General features: G+C 45.9%; 1 protein-coding gene across 1 annotated transcript in view; it reads right to left on the bottom strand.

The window, feature by feature from the left end:
- Positions 1 to 15,574, bottom strand: part of LATS2 (large tumor suppressor kinase 2) — a 77,980-nt gene that overhangs the window by 31,451 nt on the left and 30,955 nt on the right. The window lies entirely within an intron of this gene.

Consider the following 15,574-nt stretch of genomic DNA (forward strand, 5'->3'; position numbering starts at 1 on the left):
TAAATAAATTTAAAACTTCTTAGCGGTAGGCACTGTGGCATAGTAGATTAAGCCTCCGCCTGTAGTACTGGCATCCCATTTGGGTGCTGGTTTGAGTTCTGGATGCTCCACTTCTGATCCATCTCCCTGCTAATGGTCTGAGAAAGCAGTGGAAGATAGCCCATGTGCATGGGCCCCTGTACCTGCATGGGAGACTCAGAAGAAGCTCCTGATTCCTGCCTTTGGATTGGCCCAGCTCCAGCCAGTGCAGCCATTTGGGAAGTGAACCAGCAGATGGAAGAACTCTTTCTCTCTCTCTCTCTCTCTCTCTCTCTCTCTCTCTCTCTCTGTAACCCTGCCTCTCTCAAATAAATAGATCTTAAAAAAAAAAAAATTTAAAACATAGGGGCCACCACTGTCGTAGTATAGTGGGTTAAGCTGCTGCCTGCAATGCTGGCATCTCACATGGGCACCGGTTTGTGTCCCAGCTGCTCCACTTCAAATCCAGCTCCCTGCTAATAGCCTGGGAAAAGCAGTGGAAAATGGCCCAAGTACCTGGGCCCCTGGCACACAAGTTGAGAGACCCAGAAGAAGCTCCTGGCTCCTGGTTACATCCTGGCCCAGCCCTGGCCGATCTGGCCATCTGAGGAGCGAAACAGTGGATGGAAGATCTTTCTATCTCTCCCCGCTTCTCTGTAACTCTTTCAAATAAATAAATTATATATATATATATATATACACATATTATATATATAACACTGACAAGAGACATATATAAACATCCTGCTAATGGTGGCCAACTAATAAAGGAGGTGATTTTTCAACAAATGCATGCCAATTAACCAGCAAATCATCTTTACATTAAGACCCCCTTTCTTCTTCCTTCTTCCTCTCATGTCTTTCTTGGCTATTTTTAAATACCTGCTTTTCTTTTCTTTTCTTTCTTTTTTTTTTTTTTTTACAGGCAGAGTGGACAGTGAGAGAGAGAGACAGAGAGAAAGGTCTTCCTTTTCCTTTGGTTCACCCCCCAAATGGCTGCTAAGGCTGGTGCGCTGTGGCCAGCGCACTGCGCTGATCCGAAGCCAGGAGCCAGTGCTTCTCCTGGTCTCCCATGCGGGTGCAGGGCCCAAGGACTTGGGCCATCCTCCACTGCACTCCTGGGCCACAGCAGAGAGCTGGACTGGAAGAGGAGCAACAGGGACAGAATTCGGCGCCTAGACCAGGACTAGAATCTGGGGTGCCGGCGCTGCAAGGCGGAGGATTAGCCTATTGAGCTGCGGTGCTGGCCTATACCTTCTTTTCTTTACTAGGTTGCATTAAAGACTAAAACTGACTTCTAAAGGTGAGAGCACATCAACTTCTGGTGGACAGACAGACCCAGGGTTAGGTCCTCCACACTGTCCCTGGGCCTCACTCATGACACCTGGATGCTGCCGCCTGGCTGGAACGATCTGACGAGAGGAGTATTTCTCATGCTGGGGACTCGTGGTTTTCAGCTGGTCGCTGCACCCACAAGTGGCGGAATAAAGACGAGAAAAGTATAGTCTGCAAGTCTTCAGGTACGGCAGCACTTTCTGGGAGAAAACAGAGGTTTTGCACGGCTGAGTGACTCCATGTGGCAGCTGACTGAAGCAATGTGCTCATTGTAGGCTACTGCCAGGACACTCTGCCTCGGCCCTAGGATTTCAAAAGTCTATTGGGCTTTCCTAACTCTGGAAAGTGTGGGAGGAAAATACTAGCTGGCTGCAGTGGAGTTAACAAGAGTTCTAAAAGTGTGAGAACAGTGCATTCATTATTATTGCCAAGGGTTTCACTCTTTGACCAGGACATTTTCTTTCTACTGTTGTTCCTATTTTACAATCATTTTCCTAGAAAATGCACTTTATGGAAATGGGCAGAAAGAGGACGAATGGCCAGTGAAGGGCCAGGTACTGGGTGAGACTACCGAGTCCACATCTTGTCCACGCCACTATCACCCTAGGAAATAAGCATTACCATGTAGCCACACTTCAAAGATGGGAAGACAGACTAAAACTGATGAGCAATTTATCCAGTTACAAAGATAGCAGGGGTAGAAGGCGGGGGGATGGGACGAGGAGAAGCTCAAAGCTTCTATTACAAAGCAACTCGTTCAGGCTGTTTGCAACCCTAACTTTCCCAAGTCAGTGACTTCATGGTCTCAGCTGTAATATCTCCTTCATTCAAAACCACCACTGGACCACCAAACAGCAGGCGGCTCCACTGCAGGGACTGCGCACAGGCAGTCCTCACAGCCATCACATTCTGGTGCTAGGGTATTTTCTTCCGCACCGGGGTGGGGAAACCTTCTTTCTGCCAAGGGCCATTTGGATATTTATAACATCATCTGTGGGTCATACAAAATTATCCACCTAAAAATGAGCCTGCTATAGAAGTACTAGATTTCAAGTCCTGCCTGTAGTTGCCTTGGCAGTGCCAGACCAAATGATTTCATAGGCCTGATACAACCTGCAGGCCGCAAGCTTCCCACCCCTGTTCTGTATCAAGGAACTGTTGGAGGGGCCGGCACTGTGGCACAGTGGGTTAACACCCTGGCCTGTAGTACCAGCATCCCATATGGGCACCGGTTCAAGACCGGCTGCTCCACATCTGATCCAGCTCTCTGCTATGTCTTGGAAAAGCGGTAGAAGAAGGCTCAAGTCCTTGGGCTCCTGCACCCTCGTGGGAGACCCGGAAGAAGTTCCTGGCTCCTGGCTTCGGATCGGCGCAGCTCTGACTGTTGCGGCCAATTGGGGACTGAACCATCGGATGGAAGACCTCTCTCTCTCTCTCTGCCTCTCCTCTCCCTGTGTAACTCTGACTTTCAAATAAATAAATAAATCTTAAAAAAAAAAAAGAAACGGTTACAACTGATAAACTGATTCAGTGAAGTTGCAGGACACAAAACAATACATAGAAGTGGGCATTTTGTACAGACACCACTTGGGATGCCAGATTTCATACTGGAGTGCTTGGATTCAAGCCCTGTCTCTGCTCCTGATTCCCACTTCCTGGGAAGCAGCAGGGACCCCAACTACTTGAGCCGTCACTCAGGGTCTACATTAGCAGGAAGCTGGAGTCAGGTGTCAGGCATTGAACCCAAGAACTTGGGTTTCACCCATCCATACAGGAGAATGGACTGAGTTCCTTGTTCATGGTTTTGGCTTGGAGGAGCCCTGGCTGTTGTGGGCATTAGGGAGAGAACAAGTAGATGGAAGATCTCTGTGTCTCTCTGTCTTCCAAAAAAAAAAAAAAAAAAAAAAAACAACATACAAATATCAGTGGCACTTTTACACACAACTAATGAACTTGCTGGAAAAGAATTTAAGAAAGCAATCCCGGAGCCAGCACTGTGGTGGAACAGGTAAAGCCAACATTTGCAGCGCCAGCATCCCATGTGGGTTCCCATTCAAGTCCTGGCTGCTCAACTTCCAATCCAGCTCCCTTCTAATACACCTGGGTAAGCAGTGTAAAATGTCCCTGCACCCACGCGGGAAACCTGGACAAAGCTCCTGGCTCCTGGCTTCAGCCTAGCCCAGTTCTGGCTGTTGCAGCCATTTGAGGAGTGAACCAATGTATGCAAGATCTCTCCCTACTCCCACCCACCCCATAACTCTGACTTTTCAAATAAAATAAGTAAATCTTAAAAAAAAAAAAAAAAAAAAAGTGATCCCATTCATGATAGCTACCACAGAGAGTGGGACAGGTTTTTTGTTTTTTGTTTTTTGTTTTTTTTTTGACAGGCAGAGTGGAAAGTAGAGGGAGACAGAGAGAAAGGTCTTCCTTATGCCATTGGTTCACCCTCCAATGGCCGCCGCGGTAGGCACGCTGCGGCCGGCGCACCGCGCTGATCTGATGGCAGGAGCCAGGTGCTTCTCCTGGTCTCCCATGGGGTGCAGGGCCCAAGCACTTGGGCCCTCCTCCACTGCACTCCCTGGCCACAGCAGAGAGCTGGCCTGGAAGAGGGGTAACCGGGACAGGATCGGTGCCCCGACCGGGACTAGAACCTGGTGTGCCGGCGCCGCAAGGCGGAGGATTAGCCTACTGAGCCGCGGCGCTGGCCTGAGAGTGGGACAGTTTTAACCACTGCTTAGGATGCCCACATCCCGTACTGGAATGTTAACCCCAGTCACTGCATTTCTGATCCAGCTTCTTGCTAATGCATCCCAGGGGGCAGGCAGCCACCCATATGGGAGATATGGATTCAGTTCTGGGTTCCTGACCTTGGACTGGCCCACCCCCACCTACTGTGGACATTTGGGAGTGAACCAGAGGATGCAAGATGGATCTCTCTCTCTCTCTCTCTCTGCCTTTCAAGTAGATGGGGAAAAATTTTTGAAAAAATTAACAACAAAAATACCCCTAGGAATAAATTTAACTAAGGAAGAGAAAAAGATCTACAATGAAAATTACAAAATACTGATGAAAGAAACTGAAGAGGAAACAAAAAAATGGAAAGACATCCCAAGTTCATGGATTGGAAGAATTAATATTGTTAAAATGTCCATAGTCCCCAAAATGACTTACAGATTCATTTACAATAAAAATCTCTATTTAAATGCCAGCAGCGTTTTTCATAGATAAAAAAAATCAGTCTTAAAATTCAGATGAAACCACAAAAGAGCCTGAATAGTCAAAGCAGTCTTGAAAAAAATGAACAAAGTTGGAAGCATAACAACAACTGACTTCAAAGCGAGCTACAGAAACCAAAACAGTATGGTACTGACACACAGACCAACAGAACAGAGAACCCGGAAATAAAACCACCCATCTACTGCCAATTGGTTTTTGCTTTACGTTGTTTTTTTAACAAAGGTGTCAAAAACATATATTGGAAAAAGGACGGTCTCTTCAATAAATGCTACTGGGTAAACTAGATATCCACCTGTAGAAAAAAATGAAATTAGAGCCTCTAGCTCTCACCATAGAAAAAAAATCAACTCAAAATCGATCAAAGACCTAAAGAAATTCTAAAAAGAAGACCTGAAACTATTAGAAAAAAACATAAGGGAAACACTTTAAGCCATCAGTAAAAGCAAGAACTTTTTTTTTTGAGTAAGACCCTGAAAGCAAAAACAGACAAATGGGATTAGAGAAAACTAAGAGGCTTCTGCACAGCAAAGCAGTGACAAACAGAATGAAGAGACAACCTAAATAGGATGAAATATTTGAAAATTACTCATCGAGCAAAGGATTAAAATCCAGAATATGTGATAAACTCAAAAACAGCAAAATGAAACAAGACAAAATAATCTGATTAAAACACTGGCAAATGGTCTGAATGGACATTTCTCAAAAGACATACAAATGGCCAACAAATGTATGAAAAAATGCTCAACTCCACTAATCATTGAGCTCATGGAGTAAAGGGAACCTTTTAACACGGTTGGTTGGCATGTAAATTAGTGCAGCCATTATGGAGTGGCTCCTTAAAAACTAAAGAGATGGGTTCGGCCTATTGGTTAAGATGCCTGTGAGGATGCCCACATCCCACAGTGAAGTGCCTGGGTTCAATGCCTGACACCTGACTCCAGCTTCCTGCTAATGTAGACCCTGAGTGACGGCTCAAGTATTTGGGGTCCCTGCCACCCACACAGGAGACTTGGACTGAGTTCCCAGCTCGTAGCTGCAGCCCAGGACCAGTTCCAGAAATTCTTAGCATTTGAGGAGTGAACCAATGAATGGGAGATCAATGTCTCTCTCTCTCTCTCTCAGCCTCTCAAATACATAAATAATTTTTTTAAAACCCGAAAGTTAGACCTACCATATGATCCAACAATTTCACTAATGGTTATACAGCCAAAGGAAAGGAAGTCAGTATTTTAAGGAGATACCTACACTCCGTTGCTTAATGAACAATAACCAAGATATGGAATCATCATGATTTCCAATTATAAGTGAATACATTAAGAAAATGTAGTACACACGTACACACACGTACACACACACACACACTGAAATATTATTCAGTTATAAAAAGAGTGAAATCCTATCATCTATGGCAACATGAATGGGAATGGAGGGTATTAAGTTAGATGCAATAAACCAGGCACAGAAAGACAAATACCATATATTCTCTCTCACATGTGAGAACTAAAGTTAGATTTCATTTAGGGGGCCAGTGCTGTGGCACAGTGGGTAAAGCCACCGCCTGCAGTGCTGGTATCCCAGTATGGTTGCTGGTTCAAGTCCCAGCTGCTCCACTTCTAATCCAGCTCTCTGCTATGGCCTGGGAAAGCAGTAGAAGCTGGCCTAGGTCCTTGGGCCCCTGCACCCACATGGGAGACCCAGAAGTCAAGAAATTCCTGGCTTCTGGCTTTGGATTGGCACAGCTCCAGCCACTGGGGCCACCTAGGGAGTGAACCAGTAGATGCAAGTGCTCTCTCTCTCTCTCTCTCTCCCTCTCACTCTACCTTTCAAATAAAAAAAGATTAAAAAAAAAAAAAGATTTCATTGAGATAGGGAGAATACTGGTGACTAGAGGCTGGCAGGAGGAGGATGGGGAATAGAGGGAGGCTAGATGATGGGATAATGGGCACTAAAATCTAATTAGGCTGGAGCAGAGAGGTCTATGTTTCACAGCACAGTAGGATGCCCAGTTCACAACAACTATATACTTTATGAAGAACAGGAGCTTGAAGTTTCCCAACACAAAAAAATGATAAGTGCTAAAGGAGAAGAAATGCTATTTTGCTCTTTATGCATGTATCAAATTATACTGTACCCCATAATTACATATAATTCTGTGTCAGTGTCTTAGAAATTCTCCTTGCTTGCCCACTCAGGCCGAGTCAGGACGATGAGCTGCAGTGACAGTGAAGTAGAGCTGCTTTCTGGGGTGACAAACAGCTTCACCAGAGTAAGGAATGTGTCCGAGTCCCAGTGAACCTCAACAGTTGTCCTGGCTCCACGCCTAGTATTCTCATTTCTTGAACTGTGACTAATGTGCCTGGGGGAATACTAATTACTATACTTTCTAAAACTAAAACTTAGTGTTTGCTAATTCCAAAGCCCATGGAAAGAGTCCAATTTTCTGCAGACAAAATGCAAGACAGGCGGGAAAGGTGACTGCAGAGTTACTTGGAAGACCTTACCCCAGATGCTGTATGTGGTCACAAATCCTGCCTTGGTTTAAAGGCCCTAAGAGTTCCATTTTACTGACGTTCCTCTGTGTTTTATGTTGGAATCTTCACTTTTTTTTTTTCCTCTCTGAAATGTCCTTTTTCTTGTCTTCCAATCAAATTTGTATAGATCATTTAAAAATGAAATGAGGGAAGTGGGAATGAAATGCCAAATAATGTAGGAAAACAAAAGGAAATTATTCTAAAAAAACAAAACAAGTCCGGCGCCGCGGCTCTCTAGGCTAATCCTCCGCCTTGCGGCTCCGGCACACCGGGTTCTAGTCCCGGTCGGGGCACCGATCCTGTCCCGGTTGCCCCTCCTCCAGGCCAGCTCTCTGCTGTGGCCAGGGAGTGCAGTGGAGGATGGCCCAAGTCCTTGGGCCCTGCACCCCATGGGAGACCAGGAGAAGCACCTGGCTCCTGCCATCGGATCAGGGCGGTGCGCCGGCCGCAGCGTGCCTACCGCGGCGGCCATTGGAGGGTGAACCAACGGCAAAAGGAAGACCTTTCTCTCTGTCTCTCTCTCTCACTGTCCACTCTGCCTGTCAACAAAACAAAACAAAACAAAACAAAACAAAACAACAGCCTCTTGTTAATGCACATCCTGGGAGGCAGCAGGCGATGGCCCAGGTACTTGGGTTCTCGCCAGCCATGTGGTAAACCCAGATGGAGTTCCAGGGCTTCTGGTTTCTGCCTGGCCCAGACCCAACTGCTGTGGGCATTTGAGGAGTGAACCAGTAGATGGGAGGATCTCTCTTTTTCTATGCATGTCTCTTTCTATTTCTCAAACCAATTTTTTTTAAATATAAAAAAAACTGAAACAAGACTAAGGCACTATGAGGTCAGGACGGGGCGGCGGAAGATGTCCATGCTGCCCCCAGGGGGAGAAGGGGCATGCCAGCAGCCAGCAGCCTTCCTTCTTGTTATCCTACAGATGAGAGAAACCAGAGATAATGAGCAATGCTAGATGGCAATTCTCGCAGGCCAAAGGAGCACTCGGGAACAGAACTCCAATGCTGAACTACACTATCCAAAGAAAGCACTGAGGCAGTCAAGTTAAGCAAACCAAAGAGGCCACTCTTTGCTACCATCACCATTTGGCTTAGCTAAACACTGTGTAGTATGAGCACAGCACACCTTTGCTGAGAACCTGCTAGGCACCAAGTGTCTCTGAATGGAAAGCATAGGCTTGATGACATTTATTAGCAAACTTCACACCAGGAGGGCCTCAGGGTGACACACACACCTTCAGACAGTGTGAGAGGTCAAGGGATGTGGGGACATGGCCCTGATGGGTGACACAAGCCCCCATTGCTGCATCAGAACAGCCTGGCAACTGAACACGTGTGGCTGGCTTCACCTAACTGGAGGAATCTGTGTCTGCAGCCAGCGCTGCCGCCATTGGCCTTAAAGACTGATTTGAGTAATAAAAATAAACATCACAGGGCCAAGGAAAGAAGTAATATGATACTTTTGTTTTTTTTTTAAAGAATGTTTGTTGAGTGGTTTAGGTTTACATAGTCACTCAAATGAAAATTCCTTTCTCAGAAATTCACAAATAACACATACCATTCTTTCTCCAGCTGGGATGATCTGAACTATTTTCAGAGCTTGTCTGTTTTATGATAATTGAGTTAATTTTGGAAAGGGGTGCTGACTACATACTGATGGCTGGTGTATCAGCCTTGACTGCAAACTTCAAGAGGGCAGATTGGGTCCAGTGCACTCCCCACCACAGGGTCCCACACAGGGGCTAGCTCCCATGGATGCAGAGTTAAGTAGTATCTAATACTGATCTAATGTTGATTAGGACTTCCTTTCAGTTTTAAGGGTATGGTGTTCCAGGTAGAACTGCACAATTCTCCTTGCCTAGTAAAATAAGCCAGACCGTACTTTGCCAAGAATGGTTGGAAATACATTTGTCAACTTTTCTACTACCCCCCAGTCCCTGGCTGTGCACAGATAAGAGACAGGACAGCCAGGCAGGCAGGGCTTTCTCCTGTGCTGGATGGGTTAGTGCTGTGCTGTTCTTTCTGTCACACTCCCACCCTGGAAGAACTCCCATGTTTCAGACACAAGAAGGAACAGGACTCTGGCAGGAAACAGAAACCTGACTCATGTTGTGGCACAATTTCTGAGATGTTCTGAAAGAAACATCCACACATCTTCAAGAACAGCTTGCACGGCTCACAGTACAGTAATCCATATTCACATTAGCTCCCTGAAAACCCAAGGAAAACTGATTCATCCTTTTCTGTCCTAAGACAAGCAAATATCTTTAACTTCATGAAGGCCCAACTTCTAAAACTTCCCTAGGTAAGTCTTTTTAAAAGGACTCTGGAACTTAGCAAAAATTAACATGGGGCAGGCACTGTGGCGCAGCAATTAAGTCGCTGCTTGGTATACCCACATTTCATATCAAGAGTGCCTGGGTAGGGCTGGTGCTGTGGTGTAGTGGGCTAAGCCTCCGCATATGGCACTGGCATCCCACATGGGCGCCAGTTCATGTCCTGGCTGCTCCTCTTCCAATCCAGCTCTCTGCTATGGCCTGAGAAACCAGAAGATGGCCCAAATGCTTGGGCCCCTGCACCCATGTGGAGGACCCAGAAGAAGCTCCTGGCTCCTGATTGGCTCAGCTCCAGCTGTTGTAGCCATCTAGGGAGTGAGCCAGCAGATGGAAAATCTCTCCCTCTGTAACTCTACCTTTCAAATAAATAAATAATAAACGAATCTCTTTAAAAAAAAAAGGAGTGGGGCAGCGCTGTGGTGTAGCAGGTGAAGCCGCCACCTGCACTGCCAGCATCCATAATGGGCTTAGGTTAGAGTTCCAGCTGCTCCACTTCTGATCCTGCTCTCTGCTATAGCCTGGGAAAGCAGTATAAGATGTCCAAGCCCTTGAGCCCCTGCACCTATGTGGGAGACCCAGAAGAAGCTCCTAGGTTTGGATCAGCGCAGCTCCAGCCATTGCAGTCATCTGTGGAGTGAACCAGCAGATGGAAGACCTCTCTCTCTCTCTCTCTCTGTCTTTCAAATAAATAAAATAAATCTAAAAACAAAAACCACAAAAAACCTGGGTTTGAGTCCTGGCTTTTCCCCAATCCCAATTCCAGCTTCCTGCTAATGCATATCCTGAGAAGCTGGAGGTGATGAATCCTTGGGTCTCTGCCACTCATGTGGGAGACCCTGATGGAATTCTGGGCCTCTGGTTTCAGCCTGGCCCAGCCCCGGCTAGTGCGGGCAACTGAGGAGTGAACCAGCAGATGGAAGTTCTCTGTCTCTCCCTCTCTCTGTTGCTCTGCCTTTTTTTTTTTTTTCTTTTTAATAAAGATTTATTTCATTTATTTGACAGGCAGAGTTGCAGAGAGAGGCAGAGAGAGAGAAAGACAGACAGACAGAGAGAAAGAGGTCTTGCATCCACTGGTTCACTCCCCAAATGGCTGCAACGGCCGGAGTTGAGCTGATCCGAAGCCAGGAGTCAGGAGTTTCTTCCAGGTCTCTCACGTGGATGCAGGGACACGAGGACTTGGACCATTTTCTACTGCTTCCCCAGGCCATAGCAGAGAGCTGGATCAGAAGTGGAGCAGCCGGGATTCAAACCAGTGCGCATACGGGATGCCGGCGCTGCAGGCCAGGGTTTTAACATGCTGTGACACAGCACCAGCCCCAACAAATAAATCTTTAAACAAAGACAAAAATCAGGAAAATCCAGGGTCGGTGGCCATGCATCTGTCGAACATGAGGAAAAATATATCCAAAAGGTCCCCCAAAGGAAAACACCACAAGACTGAAAACAAATTCATCTTCATCATAAGTGCCTCTCTCCTAGACGCCTAAGGAATCTGAAGCACACAGTGGTGACAGGAGGTGACAAAGCATTAGCAGTGCCCTCAGCAAAGTGCATGGCGCTTGCACAGCAGCTGGCATGATACAGTGGAACATGCAGCGGCTGCCATGTTCCACACAGAATAACCCAGCACCCTGTCTCACTGATGTGTGGTTGGGTGCTTTTTTTGGTTTTTTAAGATTTTATTTATTTATTTGAGAGGTAGAGTTACAGAAAGAGAAAGGTCTTCCATCCACTGGTTCACTCCCCAAATTGTTGCAATGGCCAGATCTGGGCTGATCCAAATCCAGCAGCCAGGAGCTTCTTCTGAGTCTCCCATGCAGGTGCAGAGACCCAAGGACTTGGGCCATCTTCCACTGTTTTCCCAGGCCATAGCAGAGAGCTGGATAGGAAGTGCAGCAGCCGGGGCTCGAACCGGCACTCATATGGGATAGTTGGCACTGAACGCAGCAGCGGCTTTACCCGCTATGCCACAGCTCTGGCCCCTGGGTGCTGCTTTTACTGTGACCCCTGTGAAAACAACACACCTGCCCTTACACAGGTGCACTGTTACTCACAAACCACCAATCAGATAATCTGATCCATTCAAGGACCTCCCTCTGCAGTGTGAAGAGAGACATGCAACCCTTCCTGTCTCTTGTCATGTGATGCTCTCTGCCAGCAAGGACGCCACCACCAGAAACCAAAGCACTGGGCTCATCCAACCTTCCACTGTGAGCCTCCAGAACTGTGGGCAAAACACCTCTCTCGTCTTCACAAGCAGCTGGTCCAGCTGCCGGCGCAAGGTTTTCCGCGGTGCTACATGAATGTGGAAAAAACTTTCATTTTTTAATTAAAAAAAGCCTGCTGAATTTTATTGGGATTATGCTCAATCTATAGGTAAATTTGGAGGAGAACTGCTATGGTAGTGTCTGATCCATTAACATTACATATCTCTATTTTAGATCTTTGATTTGTCCAGCAATGCACTGTAGTTTTCAAGATAGATCTTGTACATATTTTGTTAAATTTTCCCTAAGTATTTCATATATCTGAATGCTTTTATAGATGCAATCACATTTAAAATTTCAAAGTGTTCATTGCTAGTTTACAGAAGAACTATTGATTTTTGCATCTTTACCTTATATCATGTGACTGTGCTCAATTATCATAGGAAATTATTAGTGTTTTATAGATTTCATGTCAAATGCAAAAAAAAGACAGCCCTACTTCTTTCCTACTGCTCCAGCTGGGCATTCCTGCCTTACTACCAACCTTGGAGGTGGGGTATTCAGCTTCTCACCTAACAGTTCATGTGAGCTGAGAGTTTTACCCAGATGCCCTATAGCAGGTTCAAAAAGTTCCATTCTATTTCTAGGTTGGTGTTTTCGTTGAGTGGCTGCTGGATTTTGTGCCCTGCACCTCTGTTTCTACTGAGATGATGAAATGATTTTCCTCTATTGTTGACATTGGTGGATTATGTGGATTTCCTAATAAGCCTGGATAAATCCCTTTTGGTGCTGATGTATTGTCTTTGCTAATATTTTGTTAAGAATGTTTGCACTTATAAAAGATTGAAATACTGGCCTGTAGTTTTTCTCTTCTCACAGTGGCTTTGTCAAGTCTCGATTCCAGAGCAGTGCTGGTCTCATGGATTAGCTAGAACTCTTCCCTCCTTTATTTTCTGACAGACTCTGGCAAGGATTACTATTATTTTCCCCTTAATCATTTGAAAGAATGAAGCTATCTGAGCCTGAACTTTTCTTTGCAGGAGAATTTTAATTACAAATTTCATTTCTTAAGTAGACACTGAGCTATTCAGATTTTTCTATTTCTTCCTGTGTCAGTTTTGGTAGTTTTTGTCTTTCAACAAATCTGCCCATTTTCTCCAAGTGGTTATACTGGATAACAAATTTATTCTTAATATATTCCCTTGTAATTACTGGGGTTCAAATGGTTTTCCTTCATTCGCTCTGAAATTGGTCACATTTCTCTGTGATGTTTTTATATTTTTCCTTTCTTTTCACCATCTATTTTATAAAGTTTAGTTGGAGGTTTATAAATCTTATCTCTTTTTTAAGATTTACTTATTTATTTTAAGATCTTATTTATTTATAAATAAAATTTTGATAGAGAGAGAGAGAAAGAGAGAATCAAATCTCCCATCTGCTGGTTCACTTCCCAAATGGCCACAATGTCCGGAATTGGGCAGATCTGAAGCCAGGAGCCTGGAGTTTCTTCCAGGTCTCCCATGTGGGTGTAGAGTCCCAAGGACTTGGACCATCTTCTGCTGCTTTCCCAGGCCATAGCAGAGAGCTGGATCTGAAGTGGAGCAGCCAGGACAGGTGTCCCTATGGGATGCTGGCACTGCAGGTGGCAGCTTTATCTGCTGTGCCACAGCACCAGCCCTATGATTTCTCCTTTGACTTATGATTTGCTTAGACGTTCTTAAATATCCAGATATTTAGGACTTCCGATGATTTTTTTTTCGAACTTAATTTCACTGGTCAGAAGACCATACTCTCTAAGATTTCAAGCTTTGAAAATCCATTGAAATTTATTCTAAATTTTTAAAAAATTATTTATTTATTTGAAAGGCAGAACAACACACACACACACACACAGATACAGAGACAGAGAAAGGATGTTCCATCCATTGGTTCACTTCCCATATGCCTGCAACAGCCAGGGCTAGACCAGGTGGGAAGACTGGAGCCTGGAACTACATCTGGTCTTCCCATGTAGGTATCAGGGACTCAAACACTTGAGCCATCATCCATTACTGCTCTGAGTTCACACCAGCAGGCAGCAGGATCAGAAGTAGAGGTGGCAATCAGTTCCACGCACTCCGATATGGGATGTGGGTCTCCTAAGTGGTGCATTAACCATTGTGCCAAATACCCAATGGTTCGCTTGCAACAACAAGGGCTGGGTCAGGCCAAATCAGCAGACTGACACTCATTCCAGGTCGCCCACGTTGGTAGCAGGGACCCAGGTACCCTCCTGGATGTCCATTAAATGGAAGCTTGACCGGAAATATGGCTGGGACTCACACCCAGGCACCCTGATATGAGACACGCACCCTAAACTCTTCTCTTGAGCTAGTAAGGCTGAAAACACATCTTGAGTTTACTTTTGCTTCTGCCAGCCATTTGCCACAGGGTGATAGTAGGCTGTTACTTAACCTCTAGGCAAAACTAATTTGCATGAAACAATTACGTTATTCCTGGAGTCATTTCACACGTAAAAATTCAAAATAACAGATTATATCTGGATAGTGGGTTGATGGGTTGAATTTTTAGTGTCTGAAAACATCTTTTTATGGGAGGAGACAGTTGTTTTTCTCTTTTAGGTCTTTTCAGTAAAACTAAGAGGTTTCTAGCCCCTGCTCTGCCTCTCACTTGCTGTAGAGTCTAAAACTGACCACACCACCTCTCTATAGGTCTCTGTTAACACAATTGGGAAAAGAGCTGGTTGGGCCAGATCATCTTAAGGCCCCGTGCAGACTTCCCACGGTTCCTCGGATGGTACTGACACAAACAGGAATTCAGAAAAAGGAGTGCTCAGCCTGCAGGAGGTGGCCACAGGGGTGGATGGTGGGCATGGGGGTGGCATGGGTGGACTATGGCAGGCTGAGGGAGCATGTGCCAGGTGGGGCGGCAGCATGAAGAAAGCCCATTGAGCACAAGTCACATGGCTTGGTGGCAGGCTGGGCCTTCTTCCTCTCAGTTCCAGCCTAAAATATGAGAAGTGAAGAGTGAAGCAGAGTGAAGCCATCCTGCAAGCAGGTAGGAAGGGAAGGTGACAGGCACACACATGCAATATCCTCAAGTCTCACCTCAGTCTGACAGCTGGCAGAGGGTCCCATTTGTTCCACTCTGCTGGCCACATTCTTGGGCACCTACATGTCAAATGCACTGGCTTTACAATGGCTTTCTGCTGAACACAAGTTGCCCTAAACCAGATGGAGTTGCCTCAAATCTATATTGTTGACTTGCTGGCTGGGGAAATTCACCACTGCTAATCATTTACCTGTGCATAAAAACCGCCTTTCTTCCTATCACATAATTCTACCAATGGTCCCATCAAGAATTCTTCTAATGTCACAACTAGCCATATATGAATCAGAACCACAAGGCACACAGATCCCAAGAGTGTAAGCAAATCCTCTCCATGTGAACTCTGCGGGGGAGGGAATCAGTGGCACCAAGACTGGTAAGAGGACAATCTTAACAAGCAAAAGACGCCAGCATGTCCTGAACCTGGCTCTCCAGCTACTTCACTGATGCCACAAGGCAGGATTACTGCATCCCCATCATGCACTGGTCATTCTCCAGACTCCTTCTGGTCTGCAGGATACTACCTCATGAGGTGGAGTAATTGTCGTCCCAACTGTCCAAATGAGGGACCTGGAGCCTCATAAGCTAAGTCCTTTGCCCGCGATGCCAAAGCCAGGGTGGTACTTTTCTCTGCTGTAGTTTCTTAACCATGATCCAGCCCAACAGAGCCCCATGTTGTTCGGGGTGGCCACGTGCCTAGCTAACAGGACTCATGTGTGAGGCTGCTTCACCTCTCAGTGACTGAGTGACCAGGACTGGCCAGTGAGGTGCAGAGGAAGCTGTTTGTGCTGCCT

This window comes from Lepus europaeus, chromosome 6 (assembly GCF_033115175.1).
Source record: "Lepus europaeus isolate LE1 chromosome 6, mLepTim1.pri, whole genome shotgun sequence".
NCBI lineage: Eukaryota > Metazoa > Chordata > Mammalia > Lagomorpha > Leporidae > Lepus > Lepus europaeus.